This window comes from Zootoca vivipara, chromosome 9 (genome assembly GCF_963506605.1).
Source record: "Zootoca vivipara chromosome 9, rZooViv1.1, whole genome shotgun sequence".
Classification (NCBI taxonomy): Eukaryota; Metazoa; Chordata; class Lepidosauria; order Squamata; family Lacertidae; genus Zootoca; species Zootoca vivipara.
Window position 1 is genome coordinate 73,863,403 of NC_083284.1, and position 16,035 is coordinate 73,879,437.

Sequence of the window (16,035 nt, forward strand, 5' to 3'; positions counted from 1 at the left end):
AAAACGGATGGGCAGACCCGCCGGGTTTGCCTGGGCAGGACTGTCCGCGGCGGCGCTTCCCAAGGGGCGCGCTCGGGGAAGGGAGAGGCGAGTAATTTCCGCTTTTGCAGACGCCTCCCCCTCCCGTGGGTTTCTTGGCGTTCCCCCTCGCCCCCCACCCGCGACGGGGCGCGCGGAGGAAAGCTTCCCCGCCGGCCCTTCCGCGCTGTGCGGCGGCGCCCCGACGGCCATTTGGTGAGGGCGCAGCGGGCGCGCGTCTCCCCCGCTCTCCCGAGTCCCGCCGGCCGAGCCGTGACACGTTCCTCGGCTGCCTCCGACACGGGGCTGGGAGGAGCCGCTTGCGCGCCGCCGCGCCGACTCCGCCGTCCTCTTAAGGTGGCCTCGCGCGCGCGCCTGCCCGCCGCCCTGTTCGAAGAAGAACCCGGCCCTCCGCCATTCATGGGCGGTGTAAATGCTTGTGCAAAGCGGCAGAATGGTCCGTGGCGTTTTTAAAAGGGCGCGCCTAGTCCTCATTGTTCTCGTAACAGGTGCTCGCCTCTGTAGCGGTGCCCTCTCCCTGCCACGGATTATTGCTGCCTATCGATACATTGTCTCCCTCCCTGCTGAGCTTCCCTTCCTTCCCACTCTGCTCCAACCTTGCCATTGTGCAAAGTGCGTCATTGCCTGCCTGCAGCAACTCTTAGCTGGCCTTGGCCTTGGCCTACTCAGCTCTTACAGTACACATCACCGACCCTGCTATTATTCTCTTTTGCTCTGCGCCGGTTTCCTCTCTTGAACCTTGTTCACACATGCAGCAGAATGCGGTGCTTGAAGTACTGGTACAACCAGAGATTCATTTTTGAAGGATTCCCCTCCCCTCTCAAAGACTCCTTGCAAGCAAGACCAACAGGGGAAGAACAGGGGTGGAATCCCACTCCACTTCAAGAGTTTCTGTTCACAGGATTTATTGTACAGTATTTGAAGGGAGCATTCAAAAGAGGACTCTACCATGTGCACAGGCCACCCTACCACCTGCCACTCATGTTGATGCAGGTTTGGAGCAGCCCCTTGTGTGCCAAGGAGGTCACCTGTTTGTACTTGGCATTATGAGGCAGTGGCCATGGCCGGCTCTAGATAGACCCCCGGTGGTGCGGTGTGGTGCGCCGGGCCGGTAGGCAGGGCGCCGCGCGGCAAAGCCATGCTGCACCCTGCGAGGGCAGGGGTGCCGGAGCGATCTCCGCCCCTCAGTGCCAGGGTGGCCGACCTGCTCGAGACTGCCCTGGCAGTGGCTTTCAAACCTTCAGGGATTCTTTCTACACTGACTACTCAGTTATGTTGTAAAAGGTTCAATGCCTATGGTTATTGCTCCCATATGATCTAAAACAGTCCTTAAGATCATTCCTAATACCTACCTTTGGCTGTACAAGGCTGAAGCTGGTTACTAGCTCCCCTAGCTCCCCATTGCCCAAACAGTTTGAATGAAAAACAGCAACAATTTTCTATGTCCCCAGATAAATACCATTCAGCCTTTGGTTAAACATACCAATTATCTCCTCCAACATATTTTTAAATCGGCATTTGGGGATTATTCATCTCAAAATAAGCATTGGGCTGCTATCCTAAATAAAATATACCACAAGGAGAGTCTCATCAGACACCCTAACATCACTTTTGGCCTAAAGTTTTGTTTTGTGATAAGGTGTTCAAGTGGCGCTGCACTCAGATCCACAACTATAGGTATGGGGGGAACAGGGGATGGGAACCCCAAACTAGGTTTCTGCTCATCCCAAACCACAGACCACTTGAATATTGGTGAGGGTCTTCTTGGTGGACCATGTAATCATTTGTCTGTCTCTTGAAGCAATTGTAATGCACTGTGAGATGCTGTGTGATTTTTAATTCAATTTTTATTGCTGATTTTTTATTGTATAGCATTGTATTGAGTTACAATTTGAATTCCATAGACTTTATCTAAGAAACAAAAGCAGCAATAGAAATAAAATTAAAAACCAGTATGAATATGTAATGCAAATACACAATGGACCACCTGAATGAAGCTTGAAGACCAGTTTGAGAAACGATGTCCTAGGATCTAGGCCTCCAAAGACAAATTACAACTTGTGGAATGATGCCTTTGTTTAAAAATTTAAAATAACTTGAAAGTGAAATGTAATTAAATAGAAATTTTGTGCTTCAGTGGGGGTGGGATGGTTGAATATTGAGTGTTGCTTATTGTATAAATATGTGATAATAATAAAACAACAAGCTATGAATATTTTAATACTTTTATTTTTGATAAAGTCCATTTTGGCAAGTATCAGTGAGATGGCTGAGCTTGCATTTTCCCACAAGTAGTTCAATGTCAGATCTGATGATTGTCAGAGAGTCAATGGTGAAAAGCCTGTCTCACAAAGATACGCAACAACCGACTGACACGTGTCCAAATGACGTGATTGCGCACATGCACATGGCACTGAACCCAGAAGTGATCCTAACACGTTACTAAACACATCACTATAAGGGCAGAATAGGTGGTGTGGTGGAACATGGTGCACTTATATGCGCATGAGGGCTGGGAAAAGAACCCCTGCGCAAAATGGTAATTGTGTAGACCAAATGGCAGCATCACAGTTATAGCTTTGTCAGTAAGGTCTGGCTACTCAGTCGTAACAGTAATTTTGGTATCACAAAGCCAAAATCTGGAGAACCACACTTGCAAACAATGCACCTTCCAGGGCCTTGCAACATGACAGTCCAGAAAGTTTTTGTTCTTTTTGCCCAAAGACAACTTTGAGTGACATCAGTTGCAAATGGGTTTCGCACCCTCACAAACTTCAGCAAAAAAGTACCGTAGTGGGCAAATGTTGACTTAAGGCTAAGCAAATGCATCAAATCACCCTTAAACTATTAGCTAACTCTGGCCGCAGATCTGGTTATGGTTTGCTACAAGGTGCTCCTGCAGGGAGTGGTTTTTGCTTCCCCTTTTTAATGGAAAGACAAGACAAGTACTTTCAGACGCGCAGTCGTCCCCGTTTTCTCTTTCCGAGAATGGACCAACCCGGTTCTGCCCACAATGAGATGGTGCATTTCCTGCCCCGTTATGGGCAGAACTCCGAAATACGGCAAGGACTCAGCTTCCCCCCCCCCACACACACACTCCCGACCCCACATTTGCACGTTTCAAACTTAAGCCACCGGGGAGCCGAGTTTACTCGCAGGAAAAGCTGAGGGGAGACACCCGGGGGGGGTGAGGAGGGGGAGGCGACGGCGGCAAATCCGGAGCCCCCTCCGCCGCCTGGCTGAGGGGGGCACGAGCGGTGGAAGGGGGTGCCGGCCGTTGGCGCTTTTCGTGAGGGGAAAGGGGTGTTTAAACACACACGGGATCCAGGGCTCCGAAGGAGGCGACGAAAGCGCCTCCGTGAGGAGATGGGGAAGAAGCGGGCTGGTTTCTCTGCTGCGCTTCTTGGCTTCCCCTCTGCCGGGGCCCCGCCACCTCCTCCTGCGAGAGGAACCACCTTAAGGCGGGGAGGCGGGGGTGGCGCGGCCTGGAGGGAACCGGGGGAGGCGGAGCGGAGGCCGGGGAGGAGCCGGGGCCTGCAGTGGAGCCGCAGCCCCGGAGCACACGGAGCGAGCGACAGGCGGCAGGAGCAGCAGCAGCATAGCAGCAGGGAGGCCGGGGCCTGCAGAGGGTCTGCCTAGCCGCCGCCGCCGCCTCCGCCCCGCTCGGGAAGACCCCCGGGAGCGGGCCTCAGCTCGGGCAGCAGCAGCAGCAGCGCCAGGCCCAGGAGCCGCCGCGGCCTCCAGTGGCAAGCGAGTCAGGAGGAGCGAGCGAGCGAGCGAGCGGCGGCGCCACCCCCGCCCCGCGCAGCCCTCCCGCTTCCTCCCTCCCTTCCGCCAGGGGAGAAGCAGATCCCCGGCTCGGCCCGGGGCTTGTGGGGGGAAAGATCCCTCCCTGCGCAGACGGAGGGGGATCATCTCGGGGGGAGGCGGAGGCCCAGGAGGAGCGCCCCCACCGCGCCGCCCCACGCCTCCTTCCCCCGCAGAGGCTGGGTCTGAAATCCGCGGCCAAGGACAGAGAGCGCGCAGCTAGGCCCCGCTTCTGGGTCAGTTGTCCACTCCCCGCAAGTTCTTCTTGCCCACCTCGGCCTCAGACCGAGGATTTAAAGGCCACTCTCGGCATAATGGAAGGGAAAGGAGCCCCGGCCGGGAAGGAGAGCTCGTAGCGGCCGCCAGAGGGGAGGGAGGGAGGACCGACCTCGTCTCTTGTGCCGTGGTATTTTTATTTTAAACCGCCGCCCCCTCCTCCGCCGCCGCCGCCACAACAGCCACAGCCACCACTTCCCTCTTAAATTCTCTCCTGCAACTTAAAATCGGTACCTACCTGCTCGCCGACAAGGAAACAAAGCAGATTTTCCACTGGCCTGTTGGAGTCGCCGACTTTATAAATAAGTTCCTCCAGCTAGTCAAGCAAGAAGGAGCAGCCTTCCCTCTTGAGAGCAGGCCCCCCCACCCCATTTTGCTGTCAAATATCAATTGTGAAGGGGAAGGGGACGCTTGACAGGCCTAGGAAACGGGATAGTATCAAACAGCTGTCAGAGAGGAGGACCCGCAGCAGTTTAAAAGGAAAAACAAATACTCCTTGGGATAAACGAAAAAGATGCTTGTTTCCTAAGATTTCTAATAGGGTGTGTGCTAGCTTGAAGAAAATAAGGAACTCTTAATTACCAAAGGAGGTGAAAGTTGTTCCCATTCTTTGTTCTCACCAACAAAGAAAAAGAACAGAGGTGACATCTTTCTAGCCTGGTCAACAGGAGAGAAGAGGAATATACCTGTAGCTTAAGGGTTTGGAAGCCCAAAGCTGAGCTCTACCTCTGTCGTCCACAACTCAGAAAAACCCACAGCAGCATCACTTTGAGCATGAGGCCTATGTGCAGAGTGTGAAGGACATCTCTCTTGTTGAAATAAGTCCAGAGGCATCCACTGCAGAAAATCTAAACGTGAGTGACAATATTGCATCACATATCTTGCCTTGTCTATTTTTCTGTTTTTTTCCTCCCCAGCATTCTTCCTTGTTATATTTTCTTTCTCTCAATATTCTGACTTAGAAGCCTGTATGCCTCCTTTCTCTGTATGTTTTGCTGCCTTGCTTTCTGGAATACGTTGCTTGCCATTAAAAATAAATAATTCACCTGTTTGATTTTTCCAGTGGAGAGCCTGCCTCAAGGAATTGTAAGCAACACACTGTTTTTCAGCACTTTGGGTCTGGGTAGGGGTCAGAGGTATCTACGGTATATATCTTACCATTTAGGAGTCAGTGAGGAAAGATTCACAGTGATTGAAAGTTCATGGGCGGAGTGTGTGTGATTATTTACTTCAGAGGTAACATCACACCATTAATGCAACTGTGCTCGGATGGTGTCAGCATAATCCTGTACTTGCTGAACTCTGTGTGAGACATAAGCTTCAGATGATAAGACTATGTTAAGTCTCTCAAGTGTGAATCTTGTTTTTGGTGTATGTTTGGTTAATTCTCTTTCTTTCATTCTTTCAAAGGGTAATAATAGGCATTCTAATGCATGTTAATGATTGGGAATACAGAACCCAGATATTTTAGCTAATGCTCATTGATTTGTGTCAGAGTATGATCTTCTGGATTTGGACTGAGAAATCCACCTGCAGGATGTGAAATCAAGTGCATTTGAAGGCCTTGCATTCATTCCACCAGTGCTGTCCTTGATTTGATCTTCCTACTTTACTGAGTATTACAGACAAATTTTGGTGCCCATGTCCTGTGATGGGGGAGTTAAGTCTCAGGTCGTGGAATCCTTTTGGCAGCAATGCGTAGAGCAAGTTACACACTGCAGCTGCTCCTGGTAGGAAATAGAAGCCTAAGGGGCGACCACTTCAGATAGTGCTTTTTATAGATTCCATTGACAGTGATCACTTTGAGGAAAAAATAGGAATGCTAACTCGATGTGTACCTCTGACATCTCAATCCACTTTGGGACTAAATCAGTTGAAAAGCAATCTTAAGCTCAAAAGATTCCTTGTTGTAATTACTGCTAGAGTATTCCCAGTAAAAGTATTCAGAGGAGTTGTTATGGAATTCTTCTGAATGTAATTGATGTAAATTCAAAGCTGCCCAGTCGTTTAAAATTTATTGCCCATGCCTGATTTTTTTTAACCTGGAGTATTTTAATTGACTAATAGTTAGATTAATAAACAAAGCATTTTGATAAGTAAACATAATTCCTCTGCTTAATAGGGAGTGGATTTTAGGAACATAGTGTTTTTGGTTCAAGTAATTATTTTTAAAAGGCCACATGACAAAAAGGTATTCCTTTCTATGTGAAGGGGGGATGCCTTTTTTAGATGATGCTTGCTGTGACATAAGCAATTGCATCATCTGAAAACAGAAGGTATGTCAGAAAAGACCTCAGAAGACATCTAGCCCTAATCCCTGCTACAACAGGAAATATATGGCTGCAGTGTCCTTCATAGGGGGTTATCCAATCTCTCTCTGTAAGAGAGGCCACCACTTTTCAAAGGCAGGCTGTAACATGCTTTTTTTCTTTAGAGCTGCTTTTTCACATGTGCAGATTTTATGCAGATGTCATTAATGAGCTAAAACACATGAAGTTAATGGACTCAGATTTCTTTAGCTGAGTAACAGCCCTACATTTAAACTTTCACAGAGCATTCCAGTTGGACAGGTAGATTTTTCTGGAGAACTAAAATGCCTAATAAATGGCATCTAAATAGTTCACTGCAAATAAAATAAGAATTTGTCTATTATAAAATTTGGCTGTGAGGAATGGAAAATCAGGGGGGACAGTTACCTGATCAATGCCTTCAGTTGTCAGTGGATTCAATTGCCTGTATTTTGGTGGAATGGTTCAATTGTTGTGGCCCAGGTATGTAAGCAAAAGGTGGGAAAAGGAATGGGAGGAAGAAGCTTGGGCCATCTCACAGTGTTCTTCTTCATAACTTTAATTATTGTCCCACAACTTGAAAATCAGGCATTTCCCCCCCCCCCAAAAAATATCAATTTATAGATCTAAGAAAATTAATTAAAAGTCACCTAGATTCATCTTCTTGATATGTCAGAGTAAGCAATCGACTTCCTCTGGCATCTCTTACATAGCACTGAGAATTGTGAACTTGCAAGTTAATGATGATTAGCAAGGATTTTGAGTTTTAATTTCATAAGCTATGCATGTTAACTCAAAAGTAAAACAAGTCTGTTTAGGATCATGGCCCCAAAGTCTAAAAAGGCTAGTTGTTAAATAATGGTTATAGGAGAAATTGCCTAAGCAATAATGAAAGATAATTGGAGATGATGCTGGTTCTTTGCAAGTTTATTTAATTAGGATTTTAAAAAAGTAATGTGTCTAATGCAGAGGGATCAGAATAATGGGCTATAAAATTGAAAAACAATTTGAAAATCTGAATATTGTTACTTTGAAATCTGTTTGTGATTACCTCTGCCTCTTGTGAAAATTCTTCCAGTTTATATAGGTGGATGTTCGAAATCAATTTTTAATTGAATTTTGTCTATTTTCATTAAATTTGTAAGTCCTTTAGATCAGTGGTCCTCTTGCCTTCTGCCTAGAGGGTTTGAAAACAACCTCTTAATATCTCAAATATGTGAATGAATAATAAAGAGGAGTGCTTTTGGGCTGGGTCAGAGCCTGCTCTGTCACCATGAGTAGCCACAACCAGAGCCTACATACCTGGAATTTGGGGCCTCACAGTCAGATGCCACTACCTGACACAAGCAGGATTGAACTCTCATTGTACCTTTCTATTCAGAAGTTAACGTTTGTCTCAAGCTTGTGCAATATGTGTGATCTGCTAATGTTACTGAGGCCTAAACTTTCCATTTTAAAAATACCCTTTTAACTTTTTATATCACACTTTTTCAAATGTTATTCCAAGTTACTTAACAACAAAATGTAACTTATTCTAGTTTTGAGTACAAATTATTCATTTTGTATATAATAGTAAATCAAATATCAAGCAAACTTTAAAATGAGTGTGATAAAATAAAATAGTATTTAGTAAAAGTTTTCTCTGTAGCAGTGTTAGAAACTCAGATATACAGGGGTATCTCCGGTTGCAGACAGGATCCATTCCGGAGCTCTGGTTGGATTCCGAAGTTTCCGCAACCGGAGGGACTGCTGCTGCGCATGCATGGAGCGTGGTACAGCACTTCTGCACATGCGGCGTGGCAAAACCCGGAAAAAATACTTCTGGTTTTGCCGTGTTCACATCCTGAAGGATACACAACCGGAGGTGTGCGTATCCAGAGGTACCACTGTATTAGCTAATTGCCAAATAGCATCTTAAACCTAGGTTATGGTCACCACAACAAAATGTCTAGGCACCATTTTTTCCACTGAAAGTTGTTGTTGTTAGTGATTATTAATAATTTCATTTCTATACTGCTTTATATTTTAAATAAAAAAATCTCAAAGTGGTTCACAACACATTAAAACATCGAATAAAACAATCCAGAATAAATCAAATTCAAGTTTCAACAAAAATATTACAGACTTCTCGAAGTGACATTCTGCTTGCCCCATATTTACCTACTTAATTTATAGAGATGCCCCATAGCAGAAGTACTCTAGGAAGCCAGTGTGGTGTAGTGGTTAGAGTGTTGGATTAGGCCCTGGGAGATCAGGGTTCAAATCCCCACTCAGTCATGAAGCTCACTAGGTGACCTTGGGCCAGGTACAGCCTCTTAACCTACCTCACAGGGTCTTTGTAGAGATTAACTGATGGGGGAGGTGAACCATGTACTCCATGGAGAAAAAAAGTGGGCTATAAATACATTAATATGCTCTTCCGCTTACCTGCTTAAGAAACCTAGACGGGCCAGCCAGATGGAGATGTCAGTCGCCCATCTGGCATCTAGAGATCTAATTGAACCTGTGCCAGTTGCAAAATGAACCTGGCACCTAGGGAATTTCTAATGCTGCTGCATAGATAACTACCGGTAGTTAGTTTTGAGGATGGGAGAAAATGTTGTTTGACCTAATTGATTATGGTACATGACAATGGTACAAGCCTGAGTCTACATCATCTTTGGTTCCTTCATGCAAGGCAGCTGATTCTTCATTAGATCCAAGGTGATGGTAGAAATCCTGATAGCAGTGCAGGTTTACACCCACTTGACTAGCAGAGTTTAGAACATACAATAGTGTAGAGGTTGGCCCGTTTCCGCATATGTATAGTAAGAAACTTTAGTTTTGGCCTGGAATTTGGTACAGAAGGGAGATCTTTACAAAGCCACCATGGATTCTGAATGTGAATGGCATCCTGCCCATCTGCAGAAGATTTTCTCCCCCATTTCTCTGTCTGAGAATATGAGGGAAAGTGCAGGCAGTTCATAAACATATAGGAAGTCCTTTGTATTGTTGTGTGCTGTAATACCTTGACTGTCATTTGAAGGTATCTGCAGGAATGACAGTTAATGTTTAGGGATTTATGGGTTGTAATCCTTAAAGAGGCAGATAGAAATTTGAAGCAGGATGCAGTTCAGTTAGCTAGGCTTGTCAGCTTTTTTTTAAAAAATGGCATGACATGGGGAATGGGCAGAAGCTGGGGCAGAATCCATTGGATCAGGGGTCAGCAAACTTTTTCAGCAGGGGGCCGGTCCACTGTCCCTCAGACCTTGTGGGGGGGCGGACTACTTTTTTGGGGGGGATGAACGAATTCCTATGCCCCACAAATAACCCAGATATGCATTTTAAATAAAAGGACACATTCTACTCATATAAAAACACGCTGATTCCCGGACAGTCTGCGGGCTGGATTTAGAAGGTGATTGGGCCGCATCTGGCCCCCAGGCCTTAGTTTGGGGACCCCTGCATTGGATCATGTGTTCTGATAGTATCTGGACTTTCCTGGCTTATCAAACTCTAGTAGTAGTTACCTGTTATTTATTATTGTTATTTATCTAGTAGTAGGTAAAGGTAAAGGGGCCCCTGACCATTAGGTCCGGTCGTGACCGACTCTGGGGTTACGGCACTCATCTCACTTTATTGGCCGAGGGAGCTGGCGTACAGCTTCCAGGTCATGTGGCCAGCATGACAAAGCCACTTCTGGCGAACCAGAGCAGCACACAGAAACGCCGTTTACCTTCCCACTGTAGCAGTACCTATTTATCTACAGTGGTACCTCGGTTTACAAACACAATTGGTTCCGGATGTCTGTAGTTAACCTGAAGTGTACTTAACCTGAAGCGAACTTTCCCATTGAAAGTAATGGAAAGTGGCTTAATCCGTTCCAGACGGGTCCACGGAGTACTTAAACTGAAAATACTCAAACCGAGGCGTACTTAAACCGCAGTATGACTGCACTTGCACTTTGAGGTGCTAGGTTGGCAGGAGCTGGGACCGAGCAACGGGAGTTCACCCCATCGTGGGGATTCCGCCGACCTTCTGATCGGCAAGCCCTAGGCTCAGTGGTTTAACGCACAGCACCACCCACGTCCCAATAATAATAATAGTTACCTGTTAGTTATTATTATTGTTGTTATTTATTAGTGTATATCTTTCCCCTCACCCTTGTGTCTCCTGGGACTTTTAACTATTGTGCTCTATAGTCAAATAAAACCTGGCATATAGTGCTCTGGAGCAGTGGTTCCCAAACTTTTTGATATGGTGAATCACAAGTCCAAATTTACTTGATAATGGTGACCCATCAATTTCTTGTCTCATAAACCCTGAACCTTATGGCAGCTGTTTGTTTCATGCAGTTTAACTTCAGCTTTGCGTATTCTATAACCATTGCTCAAGGCATCCAAGCAAAATTTTCCTTAATGTGCCTATTAATGTGGAAATTGTGGAACTATGTATAGTACAGTACTTACAAAGTTACACACAGTTTTTTAAAAATGGGAATGTAAGAACACTAATCATAGGATTGCAGGGTATTGCTTCATAAACTATAAAAAATTGTTCTAAAAACATACGGTTACAAAATCTGTGTTTGATACAACAAACAAATGAATATTTTTAATATATTCATGATAAAGTTATTTTATCAGTGGGATGTTGGAATTGAATTTTGCCAATGAGCAAGTCAGTGCAGTTTGTTGGTTGTTACACATAGTCTCAAATCTTTATTGATACATAGTTTGCTACTTTTTTTGTCCCCATGGTAGTCATTGCTGAAAAACCTGTCTTGCATGTACTACCAAATGGCAGCAACACAGATAATTGCTTCATCAGGAAGCTCAGGATACTCAGTGAGTGGTAACTGGGTAATTTTGGTAACACGAAGCCAAAATTTTGATAATTTCAGTTCTGATAATTTACGTTTGAGGGTTGTTTTTCTTTTTGCACAGATAAAGGCAACTTTGAGTGACATCACTCAGATTTCTGGTGTTTCTTCAGCAGAAGGATAGTGGACAAATTTTGACAAAGCAAACTTCAGTTCACCACAAGGTGCTCGTACAAGGGGTTGTTGTGAGCGACTATTACAGCTTGCCTCTGATGCCTCTGGCTGCTTAGAACACCTTTGTGGCAAACTGTTGCTGGATCTGTCACAATAGAATAGTTCCCAAGTGTTAAAATGTAAGACTTTAGCATTTCCGCTGTTCCGTTAATAAGTACCAACGCAGCACTATAAAATGCTAGCAAAATGTTGTAAGAGGTATTCCTTGTACTAGTTAAGAGGAATAAAAGTAATAATTATTTTGGGATAAATTACAGAGCCTGTGACTCACTTGTGGGTCATAACCTACAGGTTGGGAAACAGTACTCTGGAGTGAAGATTTTTATCGTAAGTGTTGCTCTAATTATGGTTCTAACTTTTGAACACTTGACTCTAGTGCGTTAATTTGCCATTGCTGTGAAGACATAGGGACCCTTTCATTCATCTCCTTGTTATGTTTAAACTGTCCTTTTAGATTTCAGAGTAAATGCTCATAAATATCAATTGTTTGAGTGTTTACTAACAGAAATTAGCTACAGTGGTATTTCTTCCAGTGTTAGAGATACAGTAAAAGGTAAAGGGACCCCTGACCGTTAGGTCCAGTTGTGACCGACTCTGGGGGTTGCGGCGCTCATCTCGCGTTATTGGCCGAGGGAGCCGGTGTACAGCTTCCAGGTCATGTGGCCAGCATGACAAAGCCGCTTCTGGCGAACCAGAGCAGCGCACGGAAATGCTGTTTACCTTCCTGCTTGGAGCGGTACCTATTTATCTACTTGCACTTTGAGGTGCTTTCGTACTGCTAGGCTGGAGCTGGGACCGAGCAACGGGAGCTCACCCTGTCGCAGGGATTCGAACCGCCGACCTTCTGATGGGCAAGCCCTAGGCTCTGTGGTTTAACCCACAGCGCCACCTGCGTTGTACTCAGTACTCAGATATATAAGCTAGGCACCAAATGGCACCTTAAATCTAGGTTTCGGTTGCCACAATGGAATGAATGTCTTTTCGCCAAGGAGTTGGACTAGATGCCCCTCGGGCTTATTTCCAACACTACAGTTCTATGATCTCAACTACATTGCTTGACTGTAGTGCGCTCTTATAACAGTTCACTTGTCCCAGTATGCAAGAAGAAGAAACATACACAGTGGAGACTATGGACTAAGGCAGAGGTTTCTAAACTGTGATTGACAACCTGGCACCCAGATATCTCCGCATAGTTGCAATTGGACCCACACCAGTAGCAAAATGCGGCTGGAGAATTTCGAACACTGATTTCTGCAGTTGCATACTTCAGATGCCTGTTGCCCCTGATGGTTGTTTTTGCAACCATAGTTCTCTGAAATCAGATATCACATTTATTATGTTTCATATAGATTTTTTGCAACTTAAAAAAAATGAAAACCAACCAAATGTATCTTTACAAAGCTGAAAGTTTAATTCGAGGAACTTGGAGTAGGGGCCATTTAACCCTTTACCTCTGGTCATTTTCCCACTCAGGGTTTCCCCCCAACCCTAACCCACAAAAAAACACAGCACTTCCCATTACAAGTGGAAAAGTAGCTTGGGAAGGTATTTATATTTTGAGTGAAAAAACAGCTGATGGGGCTAGAGTTAAGCAGCTCCCCAGCATCACCATTTCACTACTTATAGGGTGTGTGTTTTTACTTTAAAAAATGTAGGGGGAAAGTTACATACACCTGTGTGTAGCATCTAGTTTGGCCACACTCTTCAGATGCAAGCCAGAAATACTGGAAATTTGTGATAAAGTTGCAAAATGTGTGTGCAAAAAGCCATGGTATAGGTTCTATCACTCATTTTAGTCGCTCAATGACTAAAGCTTTCTATCCGAATATTTTATAGTTCATTCCCCATGGGGCATCCAAACTGCAAATACTGTGCAATAGGCATAGATAATTGTAGATTTGCTGGGGTTTTCCCAGACTGAACTGCACGTAGTAGTTTTCTTTTTTCTTTTTACTTCCATGACACATTGAGGTTCTCTAAAGGAGGGAGATCTTTATCTTCATCTGCTTCTATAGTGTCTCGGTTCAAATGTCAGCTCCCCCTTCAATTTAGTGGGGGTTTTATGTTTATTGCATCAAGTTCAAAATCCTTACCTGAATCTTTTGGGTCTTGTACTTTCTCACCTCCATCATTATTGTTCTCATTTCTTCCTACATTGTTGTGCTTCTTCTAGCTCTTTCCCTTTGTCAGGGTTTTTTTTCTTTGTGTATGCTTGTGGCATTCATAACACTTGTGTTTTAGAATAGTCTTTTTATTTCGGTAACTGTAATTCTCCTTCCTACTATCCACTTCTCCCAAAAATGTTTTCCATAGTTTTTTGTATCATTTTCTAGGGCAGCCTTCCCCAGCCTGCTTTCCTTAAGATATTTTGAACTACCGTACAACTCTCATCAGCCCCAGCCAGCCAGAGAATGAAGATGTGGAAGACTTATTTAGCCTGCGCTAACACACACTTGAGGCTCTAGTGGTCTTTATTTTTGAGTCTGTTTTACTTCTAGTCCTGCAGAGGTTGCAGGTGCCCAGTTCACAATGAGTGCAAAAACATTTTGGCTAGTCTTAGAAGGTGCAGCATAGCTAACCTCACAACCCCATATCAAAGTACTTTAATCCTAATAAGTTCTAAGGGGGCAAAATAGTTCATTTACTCTGAGCAGAAACTGGGACAAATGCTGTATATTCCTGCGTATAAGACTACTTTTTAACCCAGGAAAATATTCTCAAAAGTCGGGGGTCGTCTTATACGCCGGGTCGTATTTCTTATACGGTGAGTATATCCCAAACTCTATATTTTAACTGGAAAAGTTGGGGGTCGTCTTATACACCCAGTCGTCTTATACGCCGAAATATACGGTAGTAGTAAACATTCTAATCTAGTCCATCACAGTGAACACAGGACAGTGTCTGATGACATGGACTTGTGCTTCAATGAATCTGTTTGTCTCTAAGGTGCCATAGAACATAGACGAAGCCTATGCAACCAAAAAAATTACCCCCCCCCCAAGCCGCACCCCCCAGCAGGGAACACGCAGTGAAGGTACGGCACTAGGAGGATGAGGGGGTGGGAGTGGGGGTGGGGAAGGGTTAGGGTGGGACAGGGCGGGGATAAGAAGGGATTAGGAAATCAAGGAAACACAAGGAAAACGACGATCCAGCAAGCCTCCTCCTCCGGCTCCCAGAGGCTCGGGGCGCTCCGCGCGCGCTGCTGGGCGACAACCCGGCAAGCCGCCTCCTTGTGTTGTAAGAAGACTAGACTCAGCAGCAGAATAGAAATAAATGCAAAACTGCTTGCACACACCAAATATTTTCCTTATTTTGTGTATCACTTTGCATCTTACTTAAGACACCCACCGAAAACAAGCCACCCTGTGGTTTTTTTGAGGAAAAAAGTTATAAGACGGTGTCTTAAAAAAGGGGAAACACGGTATACGGGCAACTCTCTGTGCAGGGGTTGTGCTCTGGGTCATTGCATGTGTAAGGGGGAGGGCTTAGAGAACCCCCCCCCTTTCATCCGAAGCAGCCCATCTCCAAGCAGTCATGAAAGCGAAGGGACGGATGAGGAAAGTCAGGAGACAGAAAGGGAGTGCCAGACCTCTGGCAACATCCAGGAGCCCCTGCTCCACAGGCAGGAAGAGAGGGAGAGGGAAAGAGAGGAGAGGACACAGGCAGAACACAGACCCTTCCCCCCAACTCCGGAATTGAGAAGTGCTTTAGTTTAAGTACTCCACAGACCGTCTGGAACGGATTAATCCACTTTCCATTACTCTTAGTGGGAAAGTACGCTTCAGGAACCAATTGTGTTTGTAAACCGAGGTACCACTGTATATTGTTTCCTGGGCAGCAACTAATTGCAAGCGGCTCCCAACTTAGGCAGGGGTTACGTTCTGTGGGGAACCTGCTGCAATACACATCTCTTCCCACCCAACAGCTGTTGAGCGGGTTCCAAAATGGTTCCCATGTGCCATTTTGGAGCCCTCAGAGTCTTTTTTTCTGGACTTTAGGCTCACTGACGTCCACTTCAGGCTCAGGGAAGGGCCTCTCTCCTGCTATCTCAGGTTAGAAGCAAATTATTTATTTATTTCCCGGCACCAAGCATATACACGGTTGCACGCAATTTGATCACACGTAAGTCCACACGTCACACGTAAGCTTGCTGATCAGAAGGTCGGCGGTTCGAATCCCTGTGACGGGGTGAGCTCCCATTGCTTGGTCCCAGCTCCTGCCAACCTAGCACGTCAAAATGCAAGTAGATAAATAGGAACCACTACAGCGGGAAGGTAAACGGCGTTTCCATGTGCTGCTCTGGTTTGCCAGAAGCGGCTTTGTCATGCTGGCCACATGACCTGGAAGCTATACACCGGCTCCCTCAGCCAATAATGCGAGATGAGCGCGCAACCCCAGAATCGGTCACGACTGGACCTAATGGTCAGGGGTCCCTTTACCTTTACCTAAGTCCAGGGAAGCCTGTATCTTGGAGGGCCAAGCTGAGAAATCTGTGAACACCTCAACCTGCATTTCAGAATGTAGCCTGCCAGCTAACTATGATGCCACTGACACCACTAACTTCAAATTCATGTTGGAATTAGATATTGT

The 16,035-nt window shown here is 45.5% G+C and overlaps 1 protein-coding gene across 3 annotated transcripts in view; it reads left to right on the plus strand.

The window, feature by feature from the left end:
• Window positions 1-3,545: 3,545 nt before the first annotated feature.
• FOXJ2 (forkhead box J2) overlaps window positions 3,546-16,035 on the plus strand; it is a 43,463-nt gene continuing 30,973 nt past the window's right edge. For 2 of the 3 annotated variants that reach the window (XM_035112305.2, XM_035112304.2), the window contains exon 1: window positions 3,546-4,976. The gene's annotated coding sequence lies outside the window, so the exon portion shown is untranslated. The remainder of the gene's footprint in view (window positions 4,977-16,035) is intronic. The other variant, XM_035112303.2, reaches the window with a different exon arrangement.